Source organism: Monodelphis domestica, chromosome 3, assembly GCF_027887165.1.
Source record: "Monodelphis domestica isolate mMonDom1 chromosome 3, mMonDom1.pri, whole genome shotgun sequence".
Taxonomy (NCBI): Eukaryota; Metazoa; Chordata; class Mammalia; order Didelphimorphia; family Didelphidae; genus Monodelphis; species Monodelphis domestica.
Window position 1 is genome coordinate 412,089,030 of NC_077229.1, and position 21,768 is coordinate 412,110,797.

At 33.6% G+C, this 21,768-nt stretch overlaps 1 long non-coding RNA gene across 1 annotated transcript in view; it reads left to right on the forward strand.

The window, feature by feature from the left end:
- Nucleotides 1–21,768, forward strand: part of LOC130458484 (uncharacterized) — a 59,544-nt gene that overhangs the window by 973 nt on the left and 36,803 nt on the right. The window contains exon 2 of the long non-coding RNA XR_008917825.1: nucleotides 17,201–17,315. This is a non-coding gene — a long non-coding RNA (uncharacterized LOC130458484). The remainder of the gene's footprint in view (nucleotides 1–17,200; nucleotides 17,316–21,768) is intronic.

The following is a 21,768-nucleotide window of genomic DNA, read 5'->3' on the forward strand; positions in this document are numbered from 1 at the left end:
ATTCTGTCTATTGGTTCAAGGCAGAAGAACAGTAAGGACTAGGCAATGGGAGTTAAGTGACTTGCCCAGGGTCATACAGCTAGGAAGTGTCTGAAGCCAGATTTGACCAGGACCTCCCATCTCTAATCCTGGCTCTCAATTCACTAAGCCACCCAACTGTCCACCCTCACCTTTATTCTAAAGAAACATAATTCTTAATGACAAGTGGGGGGGTGGAGAAGAAATATGTATAGTATCATAAATCACATATTTAGAGCTAGGTTGAGAAAACAGACTGAGAAAGATTAAGTGATTTACCCAACCTCTCTCACATAAGTATTTTGTATTTTGGGCGTAAATACCAATTGCTTGGCTATGGCATAAATTTTAAAACATACTTTTATATATCACTTTAAAATACTCCTGTTTTCTATTTATAGTGGAATACTGATTTACAGTTCCTTATCCTTTTTTTTTTCCATTGGTAGTTCTTCTGGCAAACTCTATTGTAGAACTCTCTCACACTTTTTCCATCATCATCTTCTTCACCAATTAGTTTCACCACCATTATCATCATCACTGTTTTTGAAAATTCTACCACCAAAAATATTAATCATATGCATTATGATATTTGATCTTCTCTGCAAAGTTGGCAGTTAGTTTAACTATGTTTGTTTTAATAGATGACAAAATTAATTATATAAGAGGATAAATGATCTGCCCAAATCCACTTAGCTACTATGTTGTAAACAAGAATTAGAAATAAGATATTCACAAGTGCTACATATACTCACATGTACACACATAACCCAAGATATATATATATATATATATATAGTTCCTTCCTCATCCAATCAGTGTTAATTCATTGAACAAATAGTACATAAATGACCATGCCTACATGGGTTGAGATATTTATTAATCAATTAATCAGCATTAATGAAAAGGATAAATTTAATACCTACCTAGTACACATTGTGTTTGGTAGTGGAAGAAGAATGCAAAATAAAAAGAATAAATTAAACAGTTTCTGAGATTTCGAAGGAGTATTTCTTGTCCCTAACCTCCAGTGAGTTTTTTGTGCTATCATCAGCACAGAATTTTTTGGATACCTGAATTTAAAAAACAAAATATACATATATATGTGCATATATAAATTTTAAACTTGTAAATATATATGTATATATTTAAATGAAATATATTGTTTACTTATGCGATCCCAACATTGACTCAAAGATTTCAAGTCTCCCCATTCTCCCTCACAAAAAATATTTCTATTTGATCTACTATCACCTTAATATAAACTATATTTTTTCCTTTACTCATAGGACAAATGCCAGAAAGTGACATCTATCTACATTGGCTCCACACAATAAACTCCTTTTCTCTGTTTACTCCTTCAACTTCAACTTACCAGACTCAAATTGCTCTACTAATTTCAAACTCTGAAAAAGGAATTCATCTCCCTTTATTTTCTTTTTTTAAATTTAATCAATCAGGGACTTTGACAGACTTCCCTTCCCCCTTTTTTTTTTTTAATTTAATTAATCAGGGACCTGGAACTCTTTTACTATTGAGTTGTGCAAGGATAGACCAGCCCACAATGAAAGGAAATAGAAACCAAAAAGACAGGAAGTTGATTCCATAGGCACTGCCCCCCTGGGTGGTTCCAGGCAAATTTAGAACTATGATTGGTTCCTGAGATGTGATGTGGGAAAGCTAGTGAATGAAGAAGAAAAGGGCTTATAAAGGTATGACCAGAGGTCTGAACATTCATTCATAGGTTGGTAAATAGAGCTGAAGAGACACCACTGTTCTGGTGAATCTTGCTAAGGAGACTCTCTGGCTCTGGTGACTCTAACTGGAGACACATTCTTGCATTGGTGACACTCTTTCTGGAGATGCTACTATTCTGTGGACTTTTTCTGAAGTGACTGTCATGAACTTTTAGCAGGAGATTGGAACCCTGTTGGGGGTGAGCTTTAATTTCATAGGAATGGCACTCAAGGTGGTAGACTAGGCAACTCCTATCTCCTTCCTATATTTTCCTCTCTTTAATATCTCTACTTTAATTAAACTGAATTGTTAAAGCCACTAACATACATAGTTTAACTTTAACTATTATAATTTGTCAATCTTTTAATTATTACAATTTGGCAACCCTTTATTAACTATTACAAAACAATAAACTCTTTCTTCTCAAATCCCAAATTGTTCTCAGCCCCCACTATCCTTGTCATCTTTGCAATATTTGACATATCCAAGATATGTCATAGTTGAGATGATCTGACTCTGAGGAATACAATAATAGTTAGCTTTAGATTTAGGAAGCCTCAGGTTCAAGTCCCATCTTTGTCACATATTTTCAATGTGACTCTGCATAAACTCTCAATAACCAATACAATTCTCTAAGACTAGAATTTGTAGAGTAGTTGCTGATCTTTATTGGTAGAATCAATTTCTTTGATAAGAGTGCCCTATATTCACAAAATCACAGGTCCAGTTGAGGAAGGAAAAAGTATGTCTACACATATACAAAAAAGATATGCATGTATCACACACACACACACACACACACACACACACACACACACACACACACACACACAAAATTCTGATGATAATAACAGATTTTACCCAGAATTGAATAGGAAGAATAAAGCAGGCTGGAATGGATTTGGGAAACTAGATTTGAGAAAGAGTAGCACATGAAAAGGCCTGGAGATATTATGACTAGCACTATTTGAATAATGAAATAACCGATCCCTTGAAGCATCAAAATGTGCATTTGAAATAATTTTTATAGTGTCCTGTCTAATATATTCTGCTATTACACATTAGTCACTTATAACAGATAGTTTATATTTATGAATATCAGCAGTTTTCTCACATTTAACAATTTATAAGAGAAAGTATGGCTTACTGGAAATTTCTTACATTGCAGAAGGAAGTAGGGAATTTACATATAAAATGAGTAGATAATACACAATACAATCAGCCTCCTCCATCTGCCCTTGCCTACTGATGGCAAAGAAAGGGTGGGAAAGTGGTTGTCAACATCTTTTTTTCACCTCCCCCTCATCAAATCAGCAAGGCAGATAAATTCAAAATGATTATACTTTCATTGACTATAACATTTTGTAACACTATAAACATTTAGATTATATCTATCATGCTAGCTAAAGAATCACTATGGACTCTAGAGTTCTCCCATTCTCTTCTCATGATTCTCTATCATGTCTGCCTTTGGCATGTGATATCTTCTTCCTTCTGTCTTCACACATTTGATGGCCCCATTCCACTTTCATTTTCACTGGCATCTTGATTCTCCTACCCACCAGTCCCCTCAAATATCCACAGTCATGATTCAGGCTGGAGCTTGAGAACTTGGTTACCACCCATCTCTCTATATGATGTGAGTTTAGTCAACACAAGAATACATCTACCAAAGAAAGCACTGTGATAAGAAAATATAAACTATTTATTATTAAAGCTAATACTATTATCGTCTGCACACTGGCAGCATTTGACTACAGATCAATTTATATTTTTCAAGCATGAAGATGATTGAAATTGTTTATTTTGCACATTTTATACCTGTTTATTTCTTATAGTCTCACAATCTTGTTCAGTTTCAGTTGCTTCTGACTTTTCCTGACCCCATTTTGTATTCCCTGGCAAAGATAATGGAGTGGTTTGCCATTTCCTTCTCCAGCTCATTTTTATAAATGAGAAAACTGAGGCAAGCAAGTTGAGGAGACTAGCTAGCAAGTGCCTGAGGCCAGATTGGAACTCAGGCCTTTCTGACTCCAGGTCCAGTTATCTATCCACAGAACCACCTAGCTACCCATGATCTTCTTATATTTATACTTTTTCCCCTAGAATCTGACTCACTACATATTTGCAATACCCACTCTTCAGCAGAGTTTAGCCCATTATATGAAATATATACATATATATGCACACACTCAAACACACACACACACACACATGTGTCTTTATATCAAATTTTGTCACAAAGATAAATAACTGGAAACTAGGGGAACTCCCCTCCACTGGGAACTTACTGAATACTTTATAGTTTATGTATATGATGAAATACTATTGTCCTGTAAGAAATGATGAATGAGAAATAAATGAAAAAGCCAAAAAAAGTACTTCCAAAAGGAAAAAAAAAGAAGACTGACTATATGGATTTAAAAATGAATATTATGATTTAATGAACAATATATTCTCAAATTAGTTTAAACTATTTTAAAAATAGGAAAAAGGGCGTCATATCAAATGCCTTCTATGACACAACTATGGGTTTTGATATCTTAAACAGGGAGTATTAAAACAAAAAATAAAACTATAGACCAATTCCCCTATTGAATAGTGTTTAAAACATTTTAAATATAATATTTGTATCATGAACAAAATAGCAGAAATATTATTCACTATAACCATCCTGGATTTATATAAGGAATACATTTGGTTTAATATTAGAAAAACTAAAAACCATAATTGATAATAATAATATAAACAACAAATATTATATGATTATATTAATAGATGCAGACAAATTTTGGGGAAGAAGCAGCATCCATTCTCAATTAAAAAATACTAGAAAGCATAATAAATAGTGCTGAAGAAACCAACTTTATAGTAATATAATAAAAAGTAATTAAACAAAAAAGCATAGTCAAAAAGAAAACAAACATCACTTGAAACAATGAAGAAATTCAGTTATATTGCAGGATATAAAATAAATCACACAAGTTATCAGCAGTTATGTATATTATCTAAAATGCCTAGGAGAAACATATAGAAAAATAAATTCCATTGAAAATAACTGCAAGTCTTAAAAATATTTGGGAGTCTATATCATTAAAAAGACATAGGAACTACATGCATATAATTATAAATATTCTTTATGTATGTATGTATGTGGTACTCAGGGAGGGGTAATATCTCTGGTATGGAGGGCTTGTTGTGCCCTTCTAGGACAGCTCTCCAGCCTCTGACCCTCACCTGACACCCAGCTCTCACTTGTGGCTCCTAGTAGCTGCTAGCCTGCGGCAGTGGCCACACCCCGGGCAACGGCTTCCACAGGCCAGCTAAACCTTGTGAGGGTTGCCATCCAGTCGACATCGACCCCTGGTGAACTAGGGCTTTGCTCACCCAGCATGTGAAGACTGCTTCAGCTGAACAGATGGAAGAAACCAACAAAAAGGTTCAACGGCTGAGAGGGCGACGCAGCAAAGCACTGTGGAGTGCTCAGGGCGTGTTGGAGCGCAAAAGACAACACGGCCATCCAATGCAACTGAGGAAGTCTCCAGGTGTAACGACTTTTTGTGCCACTGGACCCAGGCTTACAATGCCGAGAGAGTGGGACTGTCTCTGTGCATTGACTTTTCCACTTAAATCTTCATGCACAAGTGTCTTTGTGCACAAAAACGCACAAAGACAATCATCATCCTCGGTTCGAGAGACAACCAACAATTCTTTATATAGATATTAATTAAATTAAATTAATCAATCATTTAAAATGGGAATATTAATTGCTTATGTCTAGGTCAAGCTCATAGAATAAAAATGATATTACATGAATTAATTTATATGTTTAGTGCCATAGACAACTACACATGAACCAACTTTAACTAAAATTAGAAATGAACCAAGAAATTGAGTAGTGGTGGTGTTTGTAACAAGTTTCTCTGATAAAGGTCTAATTTCTACAATACATAAAGAACTGATTTAAATTTATAAAAATGAAAGCTATACATCAATTGATAAGTCATCAAAAGTTATGAGTAGGACATGTGCAAGTGAATAAATTTAAACTGTCAATAGCAAAATAAAAAATATATTCTAAATCACTAATAGTGAAATCCAAATTCTGACAACTCATACCCAAGAGATTGGTTTAGATGAATAAAAATGAAAGGGACAAATGCTGGAGGGGCTATGGGAAAACGGATATCCTGATGTACTGTTGGTAGAGTCATGGTCTAGCCATGATGGAAAATAGTTTGGAACTATAGTCCCCAAACCGTTAATATATACTTGTAACTGAATGATACCACTACCCATTCTTTTCCTCAAAGAGATCAGCTAAAGAAGAAAATTATCAATATATAGCCTCAAGCATGTAATTTCTTTTCCCCATTACATTTTTATAAGAAAACTGAGGACTTAGTAGATTGTTATATAAACACTCTTCTATCAGTCTTTGATTTAATGGGTTAATTTTTAGAAATATTATTCATTTCAAAAATTTTAATCATTAAGTTAATTATCTGTATTATTGTAAGGATCAAATGATAAAACTATATGTGAAGTGCTTTGCAAACTGCATATTTCTATATAAATACTAGCTATTTTTAAAGGGACATAGATGGCTCAGCTAGTAAATATTTGAGTCCCAGAGGGTCATGAAGAGTCAGACAAGTCCAGACTAGTGAAAAACAACCAGTGACTCAGTAGAGTAAGAACATTGGGGAAGACTTGAGTTCAAATGTGTCCCCAGATGTTTACTTGCCATGTGACTATGTGGAAAATCACTAAGCCTCTGCTTCTTCAGTTTTCTGGTCTCTGAAATGGAAATAACAATAAAACCTACTTCTCAGGGGTTGGTACAAGAAGAAAACGAGCTAATATTTGTCAAATGCTTTTCAAACTTTAAAGAGCTATATAAATGCTAACTTGTAATTATTATTATTATTGGCAGCAGTAGTAATAAATTGTAGTAGCAGCAGCAGTAACCATGATATGATATACCTATTCAAGGGCATGTTTAAAGCCATCAACCTTTCTCTTATTTCTTTAATTATTTTCTATTTTATAGGTGATGTTCTCAAGAGGTAATATTCCTAACAGGCCATATTCCAAGAGGCAATATTACTATTCTTGTAGATAGAAGGGAATTGGAAATTGGTAGGAGAAAGTGCATTTTTTCTTAAGAGTTTTTCCTTTATTTACTTCCTCCTTTGGCTTTATACTGGTGTTTATAGAGCTCCTGGAAATTTCCAGGATAATATGTAAGCAATGTTCATCAAAGACATTTCCCAACACTATTTATATGGAATAATTAACATGGAATTAGATAGGCTTTTACATCACAAAGCATTGTTTTCACACATCTAATTCACAGTTGTTCTATTACTTTGTGTAATTGAGTTGGCTAACATCAACTTAATTAGAGAATATTTAATACGTTCACTGATAGTTTAGTGTAATTGAATTTATTTCCCACCCTTTTTGTTTAAAAACTTCAATTTCTTAAAGATCAGTAACAATTAAGAATCATTTATGTAAGGGCAGGTATTTTAAATTTGTTGTCTCTGGAGTCTTACTGGGCTTCATTCTACACTTTGAGACCACTAAATATTATAAATGTTGCCACCAGGGCTGGAGAAGGAAATCATTTTTTTCTTGCCTCCCTTTTTCTGGATGGATGGAGTGCTTAAATTTCTTTTTTAGTGCCTCTTCCAAGTGAGGTAGGAGCATCTTTGCCTACTCCACTTGTCCTATGTGAATCACTTCTAGTAGCAAAAAAGTCTATACTTTGGAAGGATTAGGTATCTTTATAGGTAAGTAGAGTTTGTTCTGTACTCATAACATATTTGAGGTTTGTAATATTATGAAAGTGTCACAAATGTGGTCATTTGTTACTGTCTAGTTCCTTTAGTGATTCTATTCATTTAAAAACCTCCTCTCTCTTAAGTCCTTAATCCTTATGCTACTCTCTGATTTCCCATTTCTTTATTTTTGGATTATCTTGTCTAAGTCTGATCTCAGGACTAGACCTATCAATCAATATTTCATTTTTGCTCATCAAAATTGGGCTATAAGAATTCTTAATCTGTAGGGTTTGGTTTTCAAATTTTCATGGAAATTATTTTCAAATTTAAATTTATTTATTCATTTATTGGTTACATTAAAATATCCAGGTAACTCCATCTGTCCCTTCATCCCACTGTTAGAGAAGATATTATTTGACAAAAAGATATATATAATATATGTATACATACATATATATTGTTTATTTTTAATCATCAGCTTATTTTTTATTTTTTAGTTCTTTCTCTGGAAGTAGGCATAAAGTTATCTTTAAACAATATTCCATTTCTGAATATTGTGTTCTCTTGGTTCTACTTGTTTCATTCTTCATAAATTCATGAAGGTAATTCTGTATTTTTAAATATTAATCTATTTGTCATTTCTTATGTTATAATACTATTACATACCTATTTATTCCATTTGTTGACAACTTGTTTCCTCATTTCTTAATTGATGGGTATCCATTCAGTTTCCAGTCCTTTGCCACCACAAAGGAAACTGCTATAATGATTTTAGAATTTATAGGTCCTTTTCCTTTTACTTGAACACCTGAGGAAATAAACCTCAGAATGCTATTGCTTGGTCAAAAAGCACTCATAGTTTTATACCCCCTTTGGCTATAGTTACAGATTGTTTTCCAAAATGGTTGGGTCACTTCACAGTTCCACCATAAGTGTATAGTATCTCCATTTATCCACATCTCCACCAACATCTGTCATTTTTCCCTTTAATCATTTTAGCCAATTTGATATGTGATAAATTATCTCAGAGTTGCTTTGGTTTGTATTTCTATAATCAACAAGGATTTAGAACATTTTCATATATATTTTCATATATATTTATCTAATTTATATATGTAGCATTGATATCTTCATTAAAAATTCTGTTCACATCTTTTAACATTTATTAATTCAGGAATGGATCATATTCTTATAAATTTAACAAAGTCTTCTATATATTTTTGATATGAGAACTCTATCCAAAAATATTAACATTTTTCCCTAATTTACTGCTTTCCTTTTAATCTTGGCCACATTAGTTTTATTTGTACAAAACCTTTTAAATTTAACATACATTAATTAGATTATTCTAAAGTGTTAGGGACCCCTTAGAGTGTGCCAATTCAGTAGAGTGCCTGACATTTAACAAATGCTCTATAAATGCTATTATTATTTTCATCATCATTTACTAATAATTATTACCCCAAGAGAATATTCCTAACCTAACTGAATTAATCATTAAAGACAAAATTTGAGACATCAATGAGAGAACTATGTAGGAGATATTTAGAGGTTTGATATGATCTATCAGTGTAGTTATATTATATTTATATAGGTCAATATTAAGATCATATATTTACAGCTAGAGGAGCCCTCAGACTAGCCCCGATCTTCTCAATTTACAGATGAGAAAGCTAAGACCCAGAGAGACACAATGAGGGCCAGAGATATAATTTAAACCTAGGACTTCTGACTCTTGGTTTAGTTCTCTTTCTACTATATCACAAACTTCTATGTTCCGGTCAGATCCATGTTGTTAATGCAATGAATAACTTGTATAGTGTACATAAAAGGATGAATAGAAGACTGGTCATGTAACTCATCAAGGGGCAGGAACAGCAGTAGAACAGGATTGGGTCTACTCATTCATACTTTTATTAGTTAATAATATTTCTTATTAATTAATAGCAAAAAAATATTTCAGGTATAAATAGATTTAAAAACTTAATTTCACCTGTTGGGTAATTTCCCTAAATTCTCTCTTAAGTCCATTTTTCTTCTCAGTTTTCAAAGTTCTAAAAGCACTGGCCTTGAAGTAAGAAGTCATTGGATCAAATCCAAGATTATCATTTACTAGTTCTGTGACCCTGATTTTTTTAAAGATTTTTTTTTTCCAGATTACATGTCAGCACAATTTTCGATAATTGTTTTCTGACATTTGGGATCAATGTTCTCACCTTCCCTCCAACCTCTCTCACTTCCACTTCACCAAGATGGAAGATAATATGATATAGGTTGTACATGTGCTTATATAAAATGTGTTCATCATGCTATTAAAGACACATATCTCTTGTACTAGAGAAAAATTTATGAAGTAAATAAAGTGAAAAATAGCAGACTTCAGTATGTATTTAGACCATCACTTCCTTCTATGATGGTAGATAAACTTATTCATTATGAGTCCCTTATAGTGGTCCCAAATCCTTGCATTGTTGACAAAAGTTAAGTCATTTATGTTTGATTATCATATGTTATTGTTAAGAGTTAAAATTTTGGGGAAATTTAGGCAGGGTAGAAATTTGTTTCTCTCTGCAAGGAGTATTATATTTTTAGAGTTTTATTATAGGTTGAGAATTTAAGAAAAATACAAGTAAGAAAGTAATGTGCCAGGTGGGCCGAGAGGCCCAATTCAATTTCACTCACATCATGAGAAGCATCTGCTTGCCAAGGGAGACAGGAAGAGAAAAATGCCCCCACCAAAGGCGGAGACCCTTTATATCATAATTTGCTCTCGGCCCAGGTAAGAATTCAGTGAGATTACAAAGCATTCTGGGGAAGTGGAGCAAGGACTTCTGGGGATTAAAGTCCTGGATTCAAGTCTCCATTTTTACATATTACTGTGTAAAATATTCTCCTTGCTCTGCTCACTTTATTTCGAATCACTTCATACATCAGTTCATATATAAACTTCACGGTTTTTATGTGTGATTCTCTCATTTGTTATTTCATATGGTACAATAGTATTCCATTACAATCATATACTATAAACTGTCAAATCTATCAGAAAGGAAGGAATTTAAGACCAAGCAAGAGATAGAGATCATTACAAAATGTAAAATGAATGACTTTGATTATATCAAATTAAAAAGGTTTTGTACATACAAAACAAACGCAACCAAAATTAGAAGGAAAACAAGAAACTGGGAGAATTGTTTATAAAAAAAATTTCTGACAAAGGGTTAAATTCCCCATTAAATAAGGAACTAATTCAAATTTGCAAAAAAAAAAAAAAGCCATTCCCCAATCAACAATTAGTTAAGGAACATGAATAGGAACTTTTCACAGGATGAAATCAAAACTATCAATAAGCACAAGAAAAAGTGTTCTAAATCCCTCCTGATTAGAGAAATGTAAATTCAAACAACTCTAAGTTACCACCATACTCCTAGTGGACTAGCCAATATGGCAGCAAAGGAAAGTAATAAATGTTGGAGAGGATGTGGCAAAATTGGGACACTAATACACTGCTGGTAGAGTTGTGAAAATTAGTCCAACCATTCTGAAGGAAAATTTGGAATTATGCCCAAAAGGCTTTAAAAGGATGCCTGCCCTTTGATCCAGCCATACCACTATTGGGTTTGTATCCCAAAGAGATAACAAAGAAAAAGACTTGTACAAAAATATTCGTAGCTATATTCTTTGTGGTGGCAAAAAATTGGAAAATAAGTGGGTGTCCATTGATTGGGGAATGGCTGAGCAAATTGTGGTATCTGATGGTGATGGAATATTATTGTGCTAGAAGGAATAATTAACTGGAGGAATTCCATGTGAACTGGAAAGTCCTCCAGGAACTGATGCAGAGTAAAAGGAGCAGAACCAGGAGAACATTGTACACAGAGACTGATACATTATGACACAATTGAATATAATGGGCTTTTCTACTAGCAGCAATGCAGTGATCCAGGATAATTCTGAGGGACTTATGAAAAAGAACGCTATCCACTTCCAGAGTAAGAACTGTGGGAATAGAAACACAGATGAAAAACATATGATCAATCGTGTGGCTTGATAAGGATATGATTAGGGTTTTAATGTTAAAAGATCACTCTACTGCAAATATAAATAACATGTAAATAGGTCTTGATCAATGACACATGAAAAACACAGTGGAATTGCTTGTCAGCACCAGGAGGGGGGAGGGAAAAGGGGTAAGGGATCATGAATCATGTATCCATGGAAAAATATTCAAAACAATCATACTGTCCCTTCAATTTCCAGTTCATTGACACCAGAAAAAGAGCTGTTATAAATATTTTCTTACAGATAGGTCCTTTACTCCCATCTTTGATTACTTTAGAATATAGACCTAGTATTATTATTGCTGGGTCAAAGGGTATGAACAGTTTTACTGCCCTCTGAGCATGGTTCCAGATTGCTCTCTAGAATAGTTGTATTAATTCACAACTCCACCATATTGATGTTCCAATTTTTCCACATTCCCTTCGACATTTATCATTATTTTTCATATTAGGCAGTCTGATAGGTGTGAAGTGGTACCTCATAACTGTTTCAATTCCCCTTTATTTAATTTATAGTGATTTAGAACATTTTTTCATATGACTAAAGATAGTTTAATTTCTTTATCTAAAAATTATTTATTCATATTCTTTGACCATTTGTCATTTGGGGAATATTTTGTATTCTTATAAATCTGACTCAGTTCTTTATATCTTGTGAAATGAGATCTTTGCCAGAGACTATTTTGCCTTTTAATATTGATTGCATTATTTTATTAGTGAAAAATATTTTTAATTTAATGTAATAAAATTATCTATTTTAAATGTCATATTGTTCTTTTTTGTTCTAGTTGGACATAAATTCTCCCCCTATCCTTAGATCTGTTAGAGAAACTATTCTATGCTCCTGTATTTTTTTATACTTTAACTGTATATTTCTAAATTATGTATCCCTTTTGACATTACTTTGGTATATGGTGTGAGATCTGTAAGGATAACTGTAAGGATAATTTTTAGTGTTTTGACTTAAAATTTAAATAATTGGTCACCAGGGATGCTTCCCAAATAATAAAATACCCAAGTCAGCTGGGGATTATGGAGATTTTAATTAGTATAGAGAGAAGGAATTAAAGAGAGGAGAGAGAGAGAGAGAGAGAGAGAGACAGAGAGAGAGAGAGAGAGAGAGAGAGAGAGAGAGAGAGAGAGAGAGAGAGAGAGAGAGAGAGAGAATGAATTTAAACTGCTCTGGCTCAGGCTGAGTCAGACAGTAGTTAAAGGCCTTGGCCAAAATGGCTTCCCTGAGCCTAAGGGTAAGGGAGTCAGTCTTATCACTCACCACAAGACCGTCTCCAAGCTGGGTTCCAGTCCTCCACTGAACTCAATCTCCTGAATTTAGTTCAGAATACCTCCACTCTGAACTCCCTTCTGAACTGTCCTTTACCTCCTTTTAAATAGAATTTTCTCTTAAGTCACCTCCCCTAAATTTTCACATCTACCAATTATAGTATATGCTTTTTTCCAGTACTGCCCATTCTTAGTTCTCACCTTCTTTGGTTCTCACCTTCTATGGTTAGATTATATCTTCTGAGTACTTTACACCTCTTTGTTAAGCTTGCCTTTTTAAAGTTACTTGACCTTTTAAGGTTCTAATTTAACCTTTGTGGGTATTAAATACCTTTTTGTATTAGATCTAAAAAGAGACCTATCTTAAGGTTCTAGTTTACTATAAGGTGAGTTAGGGACTTTCATTGTTCAATCAGGAGTTTACAACTTTATCTTCCCCTAAGGCACTGTCTGAGTAGGGTGGAATAATTTAAAAAGTTCCCAATATATTCCTGATTCTTGTTAGACCAAGTATCTCCATTGTTACAATAGGGAATAGTTAAATAAAATCTTCTAAGGTACAGTCTGAGTAGTTTTTAAGATTCACAGATCATGGTCTGTGCCTAGTTTCTGCCATAGCATTTTTCAGGTTCCTCAACAGTGTTTGTCAAATAGTAAGTTATTCTTCCAAAAGTTTCAGTCTTTTGTTTTGCCAAATACTAGACTATGGTCATTTACAAATGTATACTGAGTGTCTAATCTATTTCATTGATCCACTTCTCTATTTCTTAATTGGTACCATATTGTTTTGATGGTTGCCACTTTATAATACAATATAAAGTCTACTACATTTAAGGCATGTTCTTTAATTTTTTTTCATTAATTTTTTTTTATATTCTTGGACTTTTTTCCAGATCAATTTTATTCTTATATTTTCTAATGCCATAAGATGATTTTGTGTATTTTATTGGTATGACACTGTATAGATAAATTTATTTAGATGGGATTTTCATTTTTATTGTATTGGTGGCTTAACTTATCCAGAAGCAACTAGCATTTTACTAATTGTTTAGATCTGACTTTATGTGAAAACTCTTTTGTAATTGGAATCATATCTAGTTCCTGATATGTCTTTAGAGGAGAGGTATTTTATGCTTTTTTATATTTATTTTAAATTGTATTTCTCTTTCAATTTCTTGCTTTTGGATTTTTTTCATGGTATAGAGAAATTATTGATAATTTTTATGTTTTTTATACCCTGAAACTTTGCTACTGTTAATTATTTTGGTATTATTTTTGGTTGATTCCCTAGTGTCCTTTAATTATACCATCTTGGGCTGGTCACACCAGATTCTGTTCTGTTTTTATATGAGATCTAAAAGTTCTGAAACTGAGGCAGAAAAATTACCTCAGTTATCAATGTGTTCCCTTTTCTTTTTTCCTATTGATTTCCTGAGTTCTGACCCATTCACTGGAATTTGGAAAGCTAATCTTTCTCTGAACTTCAGTAGTTATCATATCCTGGTTTGTGCTCTTTTTCTTGGATGCTGACATATTGTTCACCCTATCCTTTAAACTTTATATATTCTTTACTTTTTTTAAAAAAAAATGGCAATCATTAATTTTCTCTCTCTTGACTCCTTTCCTCATTGGTTAAAAAAGATAGATCCTTACAACAAGCATTCAATAAAGTAAAACAAAGTTCTAAATTGGTCATGTTCAAAATTATATCTTATTTAATATTTCTCTCAGGATGTATATAGATATAGAATGCATCATCATTAATTACTTAGAATCTTTATTTAGTAATTTCTTCTTATACAGTGGATTTTTTATCTACCTTATATTCTTTTTCAGACCATTCATACCTAGGCATCATCACACATTACTGTTACCAAACCTTGATAATCTGTTTTATTTTAGGTTGATCTTATATCTACAATGAAATTACAGGATTAGTCCTGGATCCACCTCAGTGCTCATTACAATCCTGTGTTGCCAATTTCTCTTCAGCTTTCACTCTTAATTCTTTGTCCCAAATCTATGACTTGCCATTGCCTAGCTTTTTCAGTGTCAACCCATGGATTTTATTCCACTGAAATTTCTTCTGTGATTCTCCCTCTATTCTTTGCACCCAAGTGCATTTTTGGAATCTACAACAGGAGATTATTAAAATGTTGAACATCTAGCAGGTACTCAAGGAGTGCCAAAGTAATTGAAGAAAAGGGACATAATGTAATTTTCCTTTTAATAGCTTATTTCTTCTCCCCTCTCATTAAGCAATAAGAGCAAACAAGCCTGCATTTGCTATAATCTATCTGAAAAGATTGAAGAGCAAAAAGAAACTGCTATTTTAATTTGAAGAGTAATTAGCCTTACTCTTTTTATGCAGAGCAGAAGACTTAACTTTAGAGAAACTTTCCAGCTTTATCTTGTCTTGCAAGTGTTCACCATTATGAGATGGAGGAAGATATTCCCTTCCCCCTCCCATCTCTTCATTTAAGAGCAGCTGAGATTCTAAACACTCTTCATAGGATCATGGATAAAGACTTGGAAGGTACTTAGTCCAACTCACTCATTTTACAGTTAAGGAAATTAAGACTCAAAGAAGATAAGTGATTTCCTCAAGGGTCCACAGACATAAGTGTCAGAATAAGTATTCAATCCCAGGTCAACTGTTTTCAAATTCAATGCTATTTACTACACATCATATAACCATACGTTTAATCCAGTTATTTATTTTTCTTTAGCACAAAAGAAAACATTTAAATGGGTTTGGGAAAACAGAAGGAAGAGAAGCCATCAGATTTGGAGATATTTGAAGCAATGAGTTAACATGTCCAATAAATTGCTAAACTTTTAAGGCATTTCTGAATTCTTTTAACAATCTATCAACAATTCTGATTAATACACACTCTTTGGTGAGACTTGGATCTACATTTCTCTGCAGTTGTTAACAGGAAAAAATATTTAAAAGATATAATACGTTTCTCAGCTCTGTTTTGAAAAAATTCCTTTGTTCTTTATCAACCAGCAGACGATATCTAGGCGATAATGTATTTGCCTGAAATGTGCTGGTCTTTATTTTCTTTTGAGTTAGAGGTTGAAAGATGTTCTGTTTTTTTTAAGTGAACATTTGTCCTCATCATAAAACAATTCCTTGATGAGCAATCTGGGAGTCTGACCAAGTCTGAATATGGCATACTCAAGTGTTTTTTTTTTTCCCCCTTCTGTAGCCACCCTTATATAGTTCCTTACCAAACCAGCTGTTCACCAGGCAGAGAAATATATTTCAGGAATTACTTTTAGTCTTGTCTCTCAAACTGTAAAATCTCTCCAGATGCCCCTTCCTTGGAGTCCTTAGCCCAAGGCTGAATCCTTTAAATGAAAAGATTGTGTAATAGTAGAAAGAACATTGGCTATGAATGTAAAAAATCTTGCTTTAAACATTGGCTCATATCATTGCTTACTACTATTATAGGCTATTGAACAAATCATTTACTTATGAAACTTCAATGGAGTGGGGGATCATTGAAATATCTAGTTTTCGTTTTGTTGTGGGGATAAACCCTTTGTAAAAAGCCTGAAAGATTGTCATTACTATATCCTTGAAGAAGTTATAGCCCATTTATTGCCAGTCTCTTGAGAACTGGCCACTGAGATACTGCCGTAGTATCATGGCCTCTGCTGTTACCTAAACATTTATTAGGCAAAAATATTCTTTAAAGGTTTGCAATACTTGAATGAGATAATATGGCAAAAATAAACCACAAACAACAGAGACCATTATCACTTTTTCTCAAAAAATCCCAAGGACCTTCAAGCTTAGGTCTTATTATACTGATGTTATGGAAAGATTAAAAAATATTTCCATTAACATAACATACTTTCAGAACTATAAAAACTTAGGAGTCATTAGTTCTAGCCTGTGACCCCACCTCAATATTCACCATTATAGCATATTGGACAAGTGGAAAAGTAGTATGCCATGGTTTGCTTTAAGAATTTCAATCATGATCTAAGATGTTCTTGAATAAGAGGGCAAAATAGACATTGAAAGAATCCATAGATTGCCTCCTACAATAAATCCCCAAATGGCAATTCCCAGGAATTTTATAGTTGAGTTCAAGAGCTCCCAGGCCAATGAGAGCATACTACAAGTGGCCTGAAAGAAAAAAAAAATTCAGATATCATGGAACCACAATAAGGATTACACAAGACCTGGAAGCTTCCACATTGAAAGATCTCAAGGTTTGGAAATTGGTATTCTACAAAGCAAGAAAACTGGGTTTACAACAAAAATTCACTTACCCATCAAAACTGACTATATACTTTCAGGGGAAAATCTGATCATTTCGTAAAATAGAAGATTTCCAAGCATTCCTGAAGAAAAGACCAGACTTAAACAGAAAATTTGATGTCCAAATACAAAAGTCAAGAGAACCATAAAAAGGTAAATAAAAAGAGAAAAAAAAATAAGGGTTTCAACAAGGTTGAATTGTTTATATTTCTATATGGAAAGATGATATATGTAACTCTTAAAACATTAACATTATCATAGTAGTTAGAAGTATACATAAACAGTGGGTGTGTTATTAACATGCTTAGGATAATATATAAACAACAAACAAACTAGGATTAAAAATAAGAAGGGTGTTATACTAAGAAAAAAGGGAAGGTAGAATTAAAATGAGGTAATTTATATCACATAAAGAGATCCATGGAGGTATAGAATACTACTATAAGAAGGGGAGGATGAGTGTGGTAACAGGTAATATTTAAACCTTACTGTCATTGGAATTGGTTCAAGAGGGAAGAACAGCCAAATTCATTGGGGTATAGAATCCTACCTTACCCTATAGGGAAGTAGAAGGGGAATAAGAAAGTTGGGTGAAGAGAGGAAAGTAACTTAAGACTTTCAATCAGAACATATCTTCCTCAGTTGTCCATTATACTTTTAGGTAATTTGATAAAAGTTACATAGATATTAAGTAGCAAATACAACATTTAGATCTAGTTCTTCCAACTATAAATAAAGAACACTTTCTGTTTTGTCATACTATCTTGGTAGTATCTGAATATAGCATTCAACTAGGTTTCCATAGATTTAAAAAAAAAACAAACAAACTATTCTTTCTTACCTCCCACAAAAGATTTCAAGGTTGAAAAATAGCCTTTATTTAAACTCAAAGAAAGCTGAAACAATCAAAGGACTCATAGGAGCCTATGAACTAATGTAGAAAAAAGAAAAGAACCAGAAATTATAATCATTAAGAGTCAACATGATATTCCTCCCTCTCCTGTGAATTTCACTTTCCCATAGGAATCTACATGTGCCTTTCCATTGGCTCTGTGAGACTCATCATGGCACCCTATTATGTAGTTTCTACATGGAAAGAAAAAAAATTCGTACTACTAGAAAGGAAATCCCCTACTAATAAGACTCATAATGTCTATATAAGTCATTCTCATACAAGAGAGCAAAGTTAAGTTCCTTTGTTTCTCCATTCCTTCTTTGATCCCTTTCTCCTACTCTACCAGCTACAGGGGACACATGAGTAATTATTTTCCAAGTGTCACATTGCCTAGAAATTTCCTTTTTCTTGGATAGAAGCTTGGATCTTCGAGGTCTTGAGCTTAGCATTATTCACAAGGCAACCTTTGTGTCTAGTGATGTACAGGAATATCTTTCTTGAGATAGAAGGTCACATTCTGGGATCACGCTTCCTACATGATTTTCCTTCTCTTTTCCTTCTATGTATCCACTGTCTAACACAACACCTATCTCATAATAGACATTTAATAGATGTTTATTGAAATGAATTACATTAATAATGACTATTTGTAATTTCATTTAGGCTTGGGCTAAGGATATGGTTGGGTATTTTAATTTTTGTGTTGTATGTTTTACTATTCTTGTTATTCTGGTGGTGGTGGTGATCATGGTGATCACATTTATGTTGCTTTTAAAGTCACTATCTGCTTTTCTTTCCTGTTTCTGCTTGCAAGCAGATGCATCTCATGATATGAGTGAAATTGAATCGGGCCTCTTGGCCCACCTGGCACGTGCCTTTCTTGCTTGTATTTTTCTTAAATTCTCAACCTTTAATAAACCTCTAAAAATATCATACTCCTTGCAGAGAGAACTAATTTCTACCCTGCCTCAGGTTCCCCTAAATTTTAATTATAACAGTTATGGTGACCACTAGATTAGATGAGAACTTCTCAAATTTTTTAGCCTAGAATTTTTTTTAAGCCACATTTCTCTGGTCAAGCTTTTTTTTTTTTTTACCATCGCAAAGCTGCTGCTTGTTCTAGCCATTAGATAGCTCACCCCACCCGGCTTGGCCACTTCTCCCTGCCTGCCTGCAGCCATCCACTCCAGACTGGTTTTCTGTTTGACCCAGATTGCAGCTCACCTGCCCACCCCGGTGTTCTCTCTCGCTCACCCCATCCCTGTTCAACCCAAATCCTTGGAGGACTCATTTCTACCAGTTGGTAACAAAGGGGGTAATTTTCCCTTAGGCTAAGCCTCCATGTGGACAGGGATATTGACCATGTGGGCGGATCATATAGGAGGAGAGAGAGGAAAGGGAGAGAAGAGACTTACGAACAGGAACTTAAAAGCATGGCTATTTTACAAAGATATCTTTTAATTGCATTGATCCTTTTATTGACTTCACCTGCTTGTCAGGGAGGAGATTCAGCTCCCTAAAACCATTTAGCTAACTCTGGGGAAAAAACTCTGAGGCTCAGTGAACTGAGAGCCAGGCCTAGAGATGGGGGGGTTCTCAGTTAAAGTCTGACCTGAGACACTTCATGGCCATGTCGCCCTGAGCAGATTGCTTGGATCTCATTGCTTACCCCTTATCAATTTGCCTTTGGATAATAGACAGCTAAATGGATAATAACCCAAGGAACTTTAAAGACTGGAGGTTATATATTTTAAGGCATTTCAAACTCCAATGGTTTATAAAAAATCTCTGTATTCTATTGCATTTTACAGTTTGCTTTGTTTGAGGTTTAACTTTGTGATTTTAAGTTCATGTATTACTGCATTCAATATTATTCTGTTATACTGTTCATTTTAATGTACTGAGTTTTGACTACTGTTATATTCTGTTGTTTTTCCCCTATAACTATATTGAACAAATACCATTGTAATTAAGCCCATATATGAAAAAAACAGCCTTTCTATTTTTGACTTTGTAAATTGTCACATAGAGGATGGATAGACTCCATCAGAACTGGCTATAATTGTATAACTACCTTTGGAAAATTTAATGTGCTAAATACCTCAATTGATTTTTAAGGGTTTTTTAAACATGATTCTTGGAATTTTTTTTTTACAATCTCTGGTCATTTTTGCCTGCCCCTACCATGAGGTAAGGCCCATTCTAGTAGCTAAAGTGAAATACATTTTATAACCCCTAACCTTCCCTCATTTCTAAATATGTGAATGGCAGTTGGGGCAGTTAATCTCAGGGCATTTGTGCCCCTAAAAAGCCTCCAAAAAAAGGAGCACCCCTCATTTACACTCTTCAACTCACTACTTTATTTCCACCAGAATGATATATAGATTTCTTGATTATATTCTTAACCCAAGATGAGTTTTACTTTATTTTTAAAAAATATGTTTATTACCAAGGTTGAAAAATTGCTACATTTGTAAAAATTGTGAAAAATATCCATCAGTTCATAGGTTCTTTAAATGTCATACAGCAACTTATGTGAAATATGATAGTGTGTTTGTTTGCTATTTTAATTAATTGGGCTATTGAGAATTTGGGGGATTTTGATAACTACATATTTGTACTACTGTTCTTTAACAATAAAAATGTTACCTTGTTCAATTCATTTGCTCATACTTACAGTGGATCATGGCCAGACATAAAGAGGAAATGGATCTCATTTTTGGTGAGAAAGCCTTGTATTCTATATTTCCTTAGCTGACACAGAGTGTCAATAATTATAAGCTACATTTTTATTTTTAAAGCTCTTTTATTATTATATTTTTCTTGCATGTGCAATATACTATTTGTTTATTTTTCTCTCCTTTTTTATATTTCAAGCACATGTCACCAGCATTAAGATTTTCTTTAACTTTTTGATTTTTCAGTACTATAAGTTTAAAATACATTTGTCAATGCATGCCCCAAAAGCTAGAGACTGTAAAAATGATGCCACTAATTGATAAAAAAAATTATGGGACTTTGCTTAATGATTCCGTCTTATTCCAGGACAAGATATACACAAAAGAGCCATTGCATAGTGCCAATCGAGCACAAGGTCAAAGAAACCAACCAATCCTGGTGGGATTGATGTAATTTTGAGCCTAGACAAAGAGGACTTGAACGTGTTTGGGGTTCAAGGTTGTGGCTGTTTAACATGTGTTAAAAGCAGGTCTTCCTTGTTCCACATTCTACCAAGAATCTCAACCTTGGCTCCTGTAATCTGATCCCTTTTCTGTCTTTCATAGTGTGGTACCTTTCTGTAGTCCTGGCTACTGACTGGGTAAATGCATTTTGATTGGGCCCTGATTCAAGGACCTGTTATAGATTTATTTTTCTTTTACTTAGAATTTTTATATATAAGACTTTGATAGTCTATATTTTATCCAGAAATTTTTTCTTTTCTTTTGGATTTTTCTGATATCTATCCTTTTAATTTCTCTTGCCAATTGTTTCATATACCTCATACCTCAGGCATGCATCCCTAAGTGATTCTGTATTTTTCAATCACCCTCTTAACAGGGGAATGTAAATAATATCATTATTTAAATTGTAAAGTTTAAATTCCTTTTGAGAAGAATTTTAGGTAAAGAAAGATGCTATTTCCCTGAATCCAGAAACTGAACTGTTGGAGAAGACACCATGAATATGCCTCCAGATCACAAACTGCACAAA